Genomic DNA, 12,686 nt, shown 5'->3' with positions numbered 1-12,686 from the left:
CAACATGATACAAGGCAAAAAGTCAGCAATTTTTAAATTTCCATTACAAACTGTGGTATACAAATTTATAATAGTCTTCTACATAAGATAAAAATTAATTTATCACTCTTTCTTTTTAGAAAAAAAGGCTAAGGTCATTCTTATTACAACACTGGGTTGTACCTGAATTTTTAAAACCTGAGAAATACAAGACTTAATACACGAAAATGTAAAATCTCCTACAGTAAGCAGTGCAACAAGCTCTCTTGTAGAGAAAAACCAAATAAATCTTTTATTCACTCTGTACAAGCATCATCAGGCTGGATTTTCCCCTGATTTCCCAGCTAAAAATAGATTTTTTTCTCCAGGTGAAGATACAATTTTTCGGGAGTGAAAATACACTATACTCCGTGCGAAAGCATATATATATATATATATATATATATATATATATATATATATATATATATATATATATATATATATATATATATACTCCTGGAAATTGAAATAAGAACATCGTGAATTCATTGTCCCAGGAAGGGGAAACTTTATTGACACATTCCTGGGGTCAGATACATCACATGATCACACTGACAGAACCACAGGCACATAGACACAGGCAACAGAGCATGCACAATGTCGGCACTAGTACAGTGTATATCCACCTTTCGCAGCAATGCAGGCTGCTATTCTCCCATGGAGACGATCGTAGAGATGCTGGATGTAGTCCTGTGGAACGGCTTGCCATGCCATTTCCACCTGGCGCCTCAGTTGGACCAGCGTTCGTGCTGGACGTGCAGACCGCGTGAGACGACGCTTCATCCAGTCCCAAACATGCTCAACGGGGGACAGATCCGGAGATCTTGCTGGCCAGGGTAGTTGACTTACACCTTCTAGAGCACGTTGGGTGGCACGGGATACATGCGGACGTGCATTGTCCTGTTGGAACAGCAAGTTCCCTTGCCGGTCTAGGAATGGTAGAACGATGGGTTCGATGACGGTTTGGATGTACCGTGCACTATTCAGTGTCCCCTCGACGATCACCAGTGGTGTACGGCCAGTGTAGGAGATCGCTCCCCACACCATGATGCCGGGTGTTGGCCCTGTGTGCCTCGGTCGTATGCAGTCCTGATTGTGGCGCTCACCTGCTCGGCGCCAAACACGCATACGACCATCATTGGCACCAAGGCAGAAGCGACTCTCATCGCTGAAGACGACACGTCTCCACTCGTCCCTCCATTCACGCCTGTCGCGACACCACTGGAGGCGGGCTGCACGATGTTGGGGCGTGAGCGGAAGACGGCCTAACGGTGTGCGGGACCGTAGCCCAGCTTCATGGAGACGGTTGCGAATGGTCCTCGCCGATACCCCAGGAGCAACAGTGTCCCTAATTTGCTGGGAAGTGGCGGTGCGGTCCCCTACGGCACTGCGTAGGATCCTACGGTCTTGGCGTGCATCCGTGCGTCGCTGCGGTCCGGTCCCAGGTCGACGGGCACGTGCACCTTCCGCCGACCACTGGCGACAACATCGATGTACTGTGGAGACCTGACGCCCCACGTGTTGAGCAATTCGGCGGTACGTCCACCCGGCCTCCCGCATGCCCACTATTCGCCCTCGCTCAAAGTCCGTCAACTGCACATACGGTTCCCGTCCACGTTGTCGCGGCATGCTACCAGTGTTAAAGACTGCGATGGAGCTCCGTATGCCACGGCAAACTGGCTGACACTGACGGCGGCGGTGCACAAATGCTGCGCAGCTAGCGCCATTCGACGGCCAACACCGCGGTTCCTGGTGTGTCCGCTGTGCCGTGCGTGTGATCATTGCTTGTACAGCCCTCTCGCAGTGTCCGGAGCAAGTATGGTGGGTCTGACACACCGGTGTCAATGTGTTCTTTTTTCCATTTCCAGGAGTGTATATTTTTTTCGTGTGAAGTGGCAATATACTTTCCCTCGGAGCTGTGAAACGTATCAGTTCTTTGAATGGTAAAGGTTTTATTCACTGGCGTAGAACTTCCCGGCACCTTAGGAAACAAAACCCAACATAGCTCATGTCACGTGACCTCGCCATCCAATGACAGGAGATATTCAGAACATAGGACACGTGATGCAATCTGTCAAGTAACATCATTGTGAAGTAGCGTGAACAAATAGGAAATGTCAATGGTTCGAATTATTACACATACAGTATAGATACAGGAAAAGCTAAGCTTTCACATATTATATTGGTCTTCAAAATTTTTTTGCAACTTTTTCAAAAATTTTTGCTACTTTTTCCCGAGGATGATCCTAAGAGGACACCTTAAATGGAAGGAGCTGAATATTTCTGACAATCACGAATATAAATTTCACTATTGTGCACAGAACATTTCGTGGGTTACCTGGCTGAATACATGTTCTGTCGAGCGTCTTTCAAATGTGCCAGGAAAATTTTAAATAATGGTTCAAATGGTTGGTCTTTTTCTAAGTGACTGGTCCTCAAAGTGTTGAGATTTGAATGAGAGTCACACGTTTCGTGATTTAAGAAATTCACCGCACAATCTCACACGTGGCATAATTCATTTCGCTTAAAAGAAAAGTATTGCTCCTGAAACCACTATTCGCAGCATTTTCCCGCGACCTGCTAGAAATGTAAACAGTTGTGACGTTACGATCAGCAAAAGCAGTTGGTTGTTACGAAGTATTGCAAAGTTTTCGTCCTAAAGTCTTTGACATATTTTGCGATTGGCATACGCTTGTGTGTGCACTATTTGTTGTTGCAAATGACACACTTTCTTTGCAACTTAAGTTTGATTTTAGTGTTATTCTCTCGTTCTTGTTTTATTGCTGCAATTTTATTCTGCCGAAGCGGGTTAAAGTAAAATTCTTCGTTAGAGCATCAGTTCTCACCAGTCAAAAATACAAAAATTTCACTGAAAACTAAACCAATGAAAAATTCCTGGAATCCGATATAATTCTCTGGTTTTTACGGTTATCTCCTGTTTTTACATATACGTACATCGCATATTACTTAACATATTTCACCTAAGTTAATAATAAGCCCTTAAATGACATGTTTATAACAAATCTTATCGAGAACGTCGCTTCCTTGATAATTCTTCAGTGTGTGGTTGCCTTGAAACAGCATACTTGTGCTATCATTAATATTCAATAACAATACAAGAAGAACCAAACATAAAAATTCAGTAAGCACCAATACAAGGTTTCACTCCATTTTATTACAACAAAGCGTAGCAAGAACCACTCATTTCCGAAAGATCCTCTACGTGCTAGTGCTGTGAGGGAGCATTTATTCGTAGGCCGTAGGTTGTAATATACAACCTACGAAATATGGGGCTTAACTGCAGGCGCCGTAATCGAAGAGGCGTCTCCCAAGTGACGTAAACCAAGATCTTGCGTCTTTCTGAGCACGTTCCTCTCCACTGAGCAAAAATCTAACTCGTCTGATTCAGTCTTTCACGCTTTAGACCGATGTTTAATGTGAGATTACGCGCTGTGACCTTAAAACTCGAGCAGCTCCTCGTCCATGAATACTTTCACGTCCTGTGAGAGAACTGTTTTACTGGACGATCCTGTGATGAAACGGACTGTTTTATTAATTCAACCCGATAAGATTCCCAGGCTGATCAGCAATATTCAAGAATAGGTCATTCATAAGCTACTTATTTTGTAGACGATTTCTTTACGCCGGCCGCGGTGGTCTAGCGGTTCTGGCGCTGCAGTCCGGAACCGCGGGACTGCTACGGTCGCAGGTTCGAATCCTGCCTCGGGCATGGGTGTGTGTGATGTCCTTAGGTTAGTTAGGTTTAAGTGGTTCTAAGTTCTAGGGGACTTATGACCTAAGATGTTGAGTCCCATAGTGCTCAGAGCCATTTGAACCATTTTTTTTTTGATTTCTTTACATTTTTTCGAAGTACGCTCTCTAATGTTTAGAGCATCGCTTCATACATGCATCCGAGTGCTGCTGATAAATTATTGGAAGTCCTTGGTCAGCTATACGCACTGTGGGCAGTAGCCGCCATGCGAGCTGTTGTTACTGCGGTAGTGTGTACCATTTCATCCTGTGCCTTAACGCAGACTCCACTGAAACCTCGTAGTTTCTGTACTGCAAAGTTGCTTTTAGTACATACAGAATGTTAAGCAATTTCTCTTTATTGTACCCTTACGTGGTCCGCCAAGTAGCGAACACGTCGTTATACAGGAAGCCTGTTTGGCAAATACAGTACTGAAGAAGCAAGACCACAGATCCACCTGCCAAGACCGAACAACATTTTTCATCATCATTACTGGAACACTGTCTGCAGTTAGACTTGATATTCCGCATTTTCATTACTGTCCACAATTTTCTTGACGTTCTATATCGCAAGTTTTTCCTGCATGATGTACCCTTGTGGCTAATTAGAAAGAAAGCGCCCCCCATCCCAGATCATACAGCTGTATAGCTTACCGCGGGCCCTCGTGCCAGGAGTCTACCGACAATATCACGCTGGTCTCCGCTGGGCGGTTGTGTCGTGTAATACACGGAGCACGCAGCACTCGATCATTCCTCAGTTAAGTGCTAAATACCACAGGAGCAAGTAAGCAATGACACCATCGGAAATCACGTCGTTAATATAGTGTGCACAAGCAACCACTTCACATTAACAGCTATGCTAATGGGTTTCTACTGACCACACAGATTCATAGGGCAATCTGCTCGAATCACGGAAAGCGGTTGCTTATGTGCGTGAATCACAGTACGTCTTAGTTACGAATACGCCGAAGGCAAATGAGATCTCTTGCTAATAGGACACAATACTTTGATAGTGGCACAATACTTTACAAGCTGGAGAAAATCACAGTCCAGCCATTCTGATAGAAGTTTCCAGCGATTTTCTTTGTAAACAAGAAATATTACTTGAAAAAGCCCGCAGCCGATTTCTTGCCTCATCCTTTCTAATCGATCTTGCGCTTGGAATATAATGGCTTTGTTGTCAAAGGAACATTAAATCCTCATCTACTTTCTCTTTGTATACATAAGGCTATTAAAACGTTTTCCCCTGGTACGTTTGGCACTGTCACAGCAAAAGAGACAATGAACTTTTGACAGATCTGCACCAGCTTGAGAACTGCTTGCTCAGCAAGGTAATGAAATAGTAATCTCTCCAGAAGCGTGTCGTAGTGTTTTAGCTGCAGTTTTGTCATTCAGAAATGTTTCATAGTGATTTGGCGACTGTTCCATGAACAACAAGATAATCATTTGCCCACTAAAATCATCTGACATCTGTCCTATTGAACTGATTCGTAACACAAAAAGGGAAGATTAGGTTCTAACGTCCTGTCGACGACAAGGTCATTAGAGACGCTGCATACATTTGGATTGGAAAGAACATCAGCTTTCTCTTTTACAAAGGAACCATACCAGCACAGCGTTTGCCTTAAGTGATTTGTGGGTACAATGAAACTATACTAATCAAAAATTAGTAAACAATACACCAAAGAGTTTCTGCGAAGTAAAACGATGAAACTGAAATATGGTTTTATATATGACGTTAAACAGAAATATTTATTAAGCGAGAAGCTTCGATGTTTGGTTAGAAAGTACTGGTTCCAAAAATTTTAAAAAGTACTATTGAACTGTTGTCAAAAAATAACGACATATGTTCACAGCTTCAGAACTGCGTTAAGCTTGAAGTAAATGTCAATGCTCGTCTAGCGGAGGGACACTTTCATCTGATAATGCAAACTGGAGACTGTTAGCAGAGCTCATTATTCTACGTAACTACACTTTTTTCGTTTGAATATACAATAAATAACTGGTTTACTGCTGTCCGATAAGTAGCGATCATTGATTTACTTTAATATAAGGACTTTCAAAGGTTTATTACGGAAACGAATAACAATGTATAAATTCTGTATAGCGCAAACAGGGTCCTTGCCAGAAGTTTTGACCGTATATATTAGGTAGGTGCATAAGTTCGTAGCGTTTTTGTTTTGCATGTTGGAATTCCTGTTTATAATAGTTTATTTGTCAACTCTCATTTTTATTTGTAATTCAGTTTTGCTATATGAATTTACATATCGTTATTTTGTACTTGGACGCTGGAAAATGGAGTTCGAGGTGGAGGAATCGGAACAGTTCCGCATTTGCGTCATGTATGGCGATAATGTTATTGGCCACAGCAAGAAAATGATTTTCTTGTTTTCCGGAGATCGTTTTGACATTTACGACTCTCCACGTTCATGAAGACCATCGGGGTTAGAAGAAGATCGTTTAAAGGCATTAATCCACACTGATCCACGTTAGAGTACTCGAGAACTGGCAAATCCGATGAATGTGATCATTCCACCATCGTGCAACGTCTGCATGTATTGGGAAGGTTCAAAAATTGGGTGCATGGGTACCACATGCTCTAAGCCAAAATCACAAAATGCAGCGAGTGGCCATATGTACAGCCTCGTCTTGCTCGTCATCAATTGGCTCGTGAACGACACCGACCATTCCTTTGTCTTTATGCTAACACAAGGAAAAGAAAGGAATGGCTGAGCGCAAACAAAGCTACAACCCCCTCTACAGAGACCAGCGCGAATCCAAAAAGATTATGCTATGCATGTGGTGGAACAGCGACGGTACGGTGTGCTTCGAATTGCTTCGCCGAGTTGTAACCAGCACTGTTGACATTTAGTGTCAATAACTGAGGCGCCGTGCTAACGCAATCCGAGCACAACGACCAGGGCGACTGTGTGAGGTGATGCTACTCCATGATAACGACCGCCCGCATTCTGCTAGACACACAAAAACACCTTATTCACCTGATCTTGCGCCCTCACATTATCACCTTTTCCGTTCTTTGTCGAACAACCTTCAAGGAACTGCTCCGAACATGGCTCGACGAGTTCTACGCCTCGAAACCACTTGAATTCTACAGTAGCGTAATGGAAAAGTTACCTCAGCATTGACAGACTGTTGTAAATAGTCAAGGAGAATATATTTTCGATGACTAAAATCTATGTTATGTGTATCTGTTGTGCTTGTTAAACTTGTGGAAAAATGCTACGAACTTATGCACCAACCCAACAATTATATTGTTGTGCCTTCTTCGTCGACATACGTATCATACCTGTGTCCAGTTTTTTACTGCACATGTTTCACTAAATTTTGCTCAGTTCCTAATTGTTTTACCTGTTTAATAAGCTGCTCAGTGTTTCATGACTTCAGCTCTGGTTGATACAGTCACTGCTTAACAAATAACGAAAGAAACATGGGCTTGGTTCGTTAAAACGAACCGAACGTTAAATGCTTGGGTTATTTCTTAACAACAGAATATTCACTGGCCTACACAGAAACAATTCTTTTATCTCCAAACACAATAAGAACGGAAAATTAGGATTTTATGTCCCCAAGACAAAGGAGGTCCTAAGATATGAAGTACAAACCCGTACACGGCAAACACAGAGAACAGAATCAGCTGTGTCATGGCATTCACTTTGATCTATTTAGTGAATCCCCTGAAAATCAAAAAATACAATTTCCGGAATGGGAATTGAACTTGCTACTCCAGAATACAAAATCAGTGGGCCAACCACTGAGATACCTCGCTCGATGCTGACAATTACACATTTTGTTTGGCATCACGGCTTCCTTGGAAACCGCTTTCAGGTTTACCATGTCACAGTCTCTCTCTTAAACGACTACCGTAATCATATTTGAAGCTATACTGATTTCTCTCACAATAGGAATCATTATATATTCAAAGTTACTATGATCAGGAATATCAGAAAGTCGGAAATTGATTGTCAGTTTGCTCGATGATGTACTACATGAAGACTGGCGTTTATTGCGTGAGGCACCTCTAACGACATGTGGATGCTAGCAGAAACACTATATCCAATTACTGGTGTACTTTCTACAATGTAGTCAGAGCAATGGGTTTTCCCTATCGTTAAGCGACCATTGTGTGAAAGACCTGCGAACCGTATATCGGCCAGTGGCGATAGCAGTTTTCTTTCCTGGCTTTAGACATGCGCCAGTGAGCAGGAAAGGACCTGCTCTGAATATTGGCTGCCAGAGGAAAAAAAAAGAAAGAAAAACAGCGGTGTGGTATTGTTTGCACGCGATAGCGGGTGGACGGTAGCGGTGAAGGGACCTTGGAAGTGGGCCGCCAGTCTGTGTATGACACAATAGAACGTGACTGTAAAGTTATGGCGAACTTCCTTATTCTAATAGCTCCCAAACAAAACACACTACAACAGTGAAACTTTCGCAGCATGAGAGAGCATCTCAAACGATTCCGGAAACGGACAGATCCTCGAATTATGTGCGCCGGTAGTCGATGTAGTAACTCGATCGACTGCTCTGTTCTTCGCTATGACGATATGAACGCTGCAGAGGAAAAGATCCAAGTCTTTCAGGCTTCCAACAGCCCCCCCCCCCCCCCCCCCAACATAAATGAAGCTTTTCGCAGTACGATCAGTGGTATAACTAGACTACGGCAGCCGTGGAACGTGCCTGGGACGTGATTTCGTGTGAGCGTAATTTTGTAGAGGACTAAAAATAAGAAGGGCGAAATAAAAGGGCTAACAAGAAGAATAACAATAATATGATAATGGAAAGAAGAGGAAGGGGGAGAAGGGAATGGATTTGAGGACAGCAAAGCTAAAAAGGTGGTATGAAAGGAAATAATGACGATATTCAGATAGGACTGCGTTGAGCAGCAGTTCTGTAACACTGCAGTTTCCTTCTGTATAGACAGGCTTGTTCACTGTTTACAGCCACATTTTCCATTTTTTGTGATAAAAGTTATCTGAAGAGCTTTTAAGATACATAAATACGACCCACACTTTCTGTTGTTGTTGTTTATCGTCCATGTTTCACTTCCATACATGGCTACACTCCATACAAATACTTTCAGAAACGACTTCCTGACACTTAAATCTATACTCGATGTTAACAAATTTCTCTTCTTCAGAAACGATTTCCTTGCCATTGCCAGTCTACATTTTATATCCTCTCTACTTCGACCATCATCAGTTATTTTCTGTAGATGCGAAATGCTATAAAATGAAAACTTAATTTCCTTGCGATGCGTGGTAATATCGTTAAGATACAGCGAGGTCTCACAAGGTTTTATGTTAAAAACACACAATTACCATGCAGCGGGAAAAGTATACTTTTGTGTCAAAGTTTGAAGCTTCATTGACACGGATGTCACAAAAGCCCTGAGACAGCGATATGTGCATGTACACATGATGGTAGGATCGAATATACAAGGTATAAAAGGGTCGTACATTGACGGAGCTGTCATTTGTACTAAGATGATTGACGTGAAAAGGTGTACGGCGTGAATTATGGCCGCACGACGGGAACTGACAGACCCGAATGCGGAATGGTAGTTGGAGCTAGACGCATGGGACCTTCCCTTTTTGGAAACCGGTAAGAAATTCACTATTCCGAGATCCAGAGTGTCAAGAGTGTGCCGAGAATACCAAATTTTAGGCGTTTCTCACGACGGAAAATGCAGTGGCCGACGGCCTTCACTTAACGACCGACAGCAGCGGCGCTTGCGTAGAGTTGTCAGTGCTAACAGGCAAGCAGCATCCCGAAAAATAACCGCAGAAACGAATGTGGGACTTACGACGACCGACGACCGTATCCGTTAGGATAGTGTGTGCCTTTGCAAACATAACAATATGAAATCGCTTGCAGCGCCTCTCCTGGGCTCGTGACCATATAGGATAGACCCTAAGCAAAATATTCCTCTGTGGGGGCATAGATGAAAATGATCGTGAAAGTATAGTAAGTAATGAGGGAAATTTTAGAGCTCTTTGATCGTGAAAGTATAGTAAGTAACGAAGCAAACTTTAGAGCTCTTCTAAGGTTTATAACTGACGCTTGAAACTTGCAACTAAAACATCACCTTGAGACCACTTAAGCGAACGCCACTTACGTAAGTAAAACAACGTGTAACGAACATATTTCATGCTGCGAAACAGTGATGTTATCGAGAATACTGGAGCGAATCAAAGATTCTCGCAATTATAGCATAACCTTCGAAGAGAGTACAGACATAGCGCACATCGTCCAACTGAGTTTGGCTGCAAGATATGTTGATGGTTACGGCAAATTACGCGAAAGATTTTTGGATTTCGTTTACATCCATAAAGACAATGATTGTAGTGGAAACATTGACGACGAACTTCAGGAGAGTCAAGATGAAGAGCGTAGCGTTACTCGTGAAGAAAACGGAATTCTTCATTTTCCATATCAGAAATCAGCAGTAACGTTCCCAACTTGCTCCGAAACTGTTTGTCAGCGTAATTACAGTCAAATGCTACATGAATTTAAAACTTTCCTCATGGTTCAGAACTGTTGAGCACCTGCAGTGGCATTCATTCTACAATAAACACCAAAGTAGTTAAATTAAGGGACACCTATTGAGTATGAAATGATAATTAAAGCAAGACAGGCGTTGATATACATCAACGGGGACAGTTGAAAATGTGTGCTCCGACCGGGACTCGAACCCTGGATCTCCTGCTTACATTGCAGACGCTCTATCCATCTAAGCCACCGAGAACACGGAAAACAGTGGAACTGCAGGGACCTATCCCTTGCACGCTCCCCGTGAGACCCACTTAATGTCCACACACTACATTCGTAGTGCCCCTGCCCATTACACTCATTACTCGCGGCAGACAGTCTTACCGAGTCCCGTAGGAGCTCGGGCAATACGTGTCCATCCGCACAGAAGAAGGTCAATGGCCGGTTAGCCTGAACTATATGAAGATGGTATCTGTTCTTTCGGACGCACCAAACTTCCACAACAAAGTTCATCAACTGATTGCTTTAATTCCATGGATATTGGCAATTATTTGGATATATTAGCGTCAGGAAATATTAGTGATGATATAAAACACAAGCTTTTCACACCTCCAAGGAAACCTGAAAAAAGTTATATCTTTCCTACTTCCGAGCCCAACAAGGGGTGACGGGTTCAACGCAGACATGTCCGAAAGAACAGATATCATCTTAATATAGTTCAGGCTAACCGGCCATTGACATTCTTCTTCTGTGCGGATGCACACGTATTGCTCGAACTCTTACGGGACTCGGTAAGATTGTCTGCCGCGAGTGATGAGTGTAATGGGCAGGAGCACTACGAATGTAGTGTGTGGACATTAATTTGCGAATGTGGGTCTCACTTGGTGCGTGCAAGGTTTAAGTCCCTGCAGTCGCACTATTCTCTGTGCCTTCGGTGGCTCAGATGGATAGAGCGTCTGCCATGTAAGCAGGAGATCCCGGGCTCGAGTCCTGGTAGGGGCACACATTTTCAGCTGCCCCCGTTGATGTATATCAAAGCCTGTTGGCAGCGTAGGGTCTTGTTTAATTATCATTTCATTCTTCATATACCTATCAAGTAGGTTGGTAACGGATTTTACGTTGACGAAGACGTCCTTGACTCCACAAAACACGTAAATGATGGACGTGGGGCGGATTAATCCTTATTCTCAACGCCGTGCAGCAGCACAAAACTTCAGGGAACTGATCGCAGCTAAATCCATAGCGCAAAAACCTCAGTCTTTGGCTCTCTGATAACCTCTTTAGGGCTGGCGCCAGGTAGCCAGGGATCACACAAGCATTCGTACGTCCATGAAGTGTTTCTAGAACTATTCCAACACAATTCGGGAGCGATGGAGTGTTGCATTCTGAACATGATCATGCTATGTGTCCGCCCAGAACTGTGAGTTCTTTGACTGATCTTGGAGAGGGCTCATCGAACTACAACATATGAAATAGTAGTTCACTTCAGTTGTCATTAATAAACTTTTCCCTTGAAGCACAATGTTCAACATTTACAAAAGTACATTTCCATCTGAGGCTTGAATAACACGCTAGTCCTATTCGATAAAGTTACCTGCTTCAGCTGAGGTCACGAACAGGGGCAGACCACTCCCAATCTCGGTTCTATATTGACGTTCGTGCGAGGATGCTGCTGTACTGAGAGAGAGGGCGTGTCTTCTTCAGCCCCTCCCATTCGTCGTTGCGGACTGCAGCGAGACATCGCTAATTTCTGTGGTATCCATGTGCGTTGCCGACTTCCGTGTGGCGCTGCCGTCTCTGGACGATATCACAGATCAGGCAATAAGTTCATGTGTCATTCGTCAGTGAGAGACCATGGCAGACAAATCAGGAGACCTATTTCATCTGATGCAAACTACTTTCACACAAGAATACCTTCAGTACCTGTTTGAACAGCGCAAATGGGGTGCCTGCAATGTGTGGATTCTATGTTAAGTATCCAGCTATCTCACTATAGGAACGGGTACCGGGACTCATAGTCCAGGGGGCTTTTTTTTTTTTTAAGCATCGGGTGTCCCATGGCGCCGGCCGCAGTGGCCGAGCGGTTCTAGGCGCTACAGTCCGGAACCACGGGACCGCTAAGGTCACAGGTTGGAATCCTGCCTCGGGCATGGATGTGTGTGATGTCCTCAGGTTAGTTAGGTTTAAGTAGTTCTAAGTTCTAGGTGACAGATGATCAGATGTTAATTTCCATAGCGCCGAGAGCCATTTTTTTGTCCCATGGCGACACACTAAACTCCCTGCTCTGTGACATGCGGTGATCAGTGCGCCAGTGATTTCTATACCCCATAGCGAGGAGGAACTTCTGTCCAGCACTGAGATTCGGAGAGGAAGTGTTATCTGTGGCTCATCTATTCACTATTACAATC

Source organism: Schistocerca nitens, chromosome 1, assembly GCF_023898315.1.
Source record: "Schistocerca nitens isolate TAMUIC-IGC-003100 chromosome 1, iqSchNite1.1, whole genome shotgun sequence".
In the NCBI taxonomy this organism is placed as follows: domain Eukaryota; kingdom Metazoa; phylum Arthropoda; class Insecta; order Orthoptera; family Acrididae; genus Schistocerca; species Schistocerca nitens.
The sequence above is the reverse complement of the archived record's forward strand: the minus strand, read 5'-3'. Positions refer to the sequence as shown.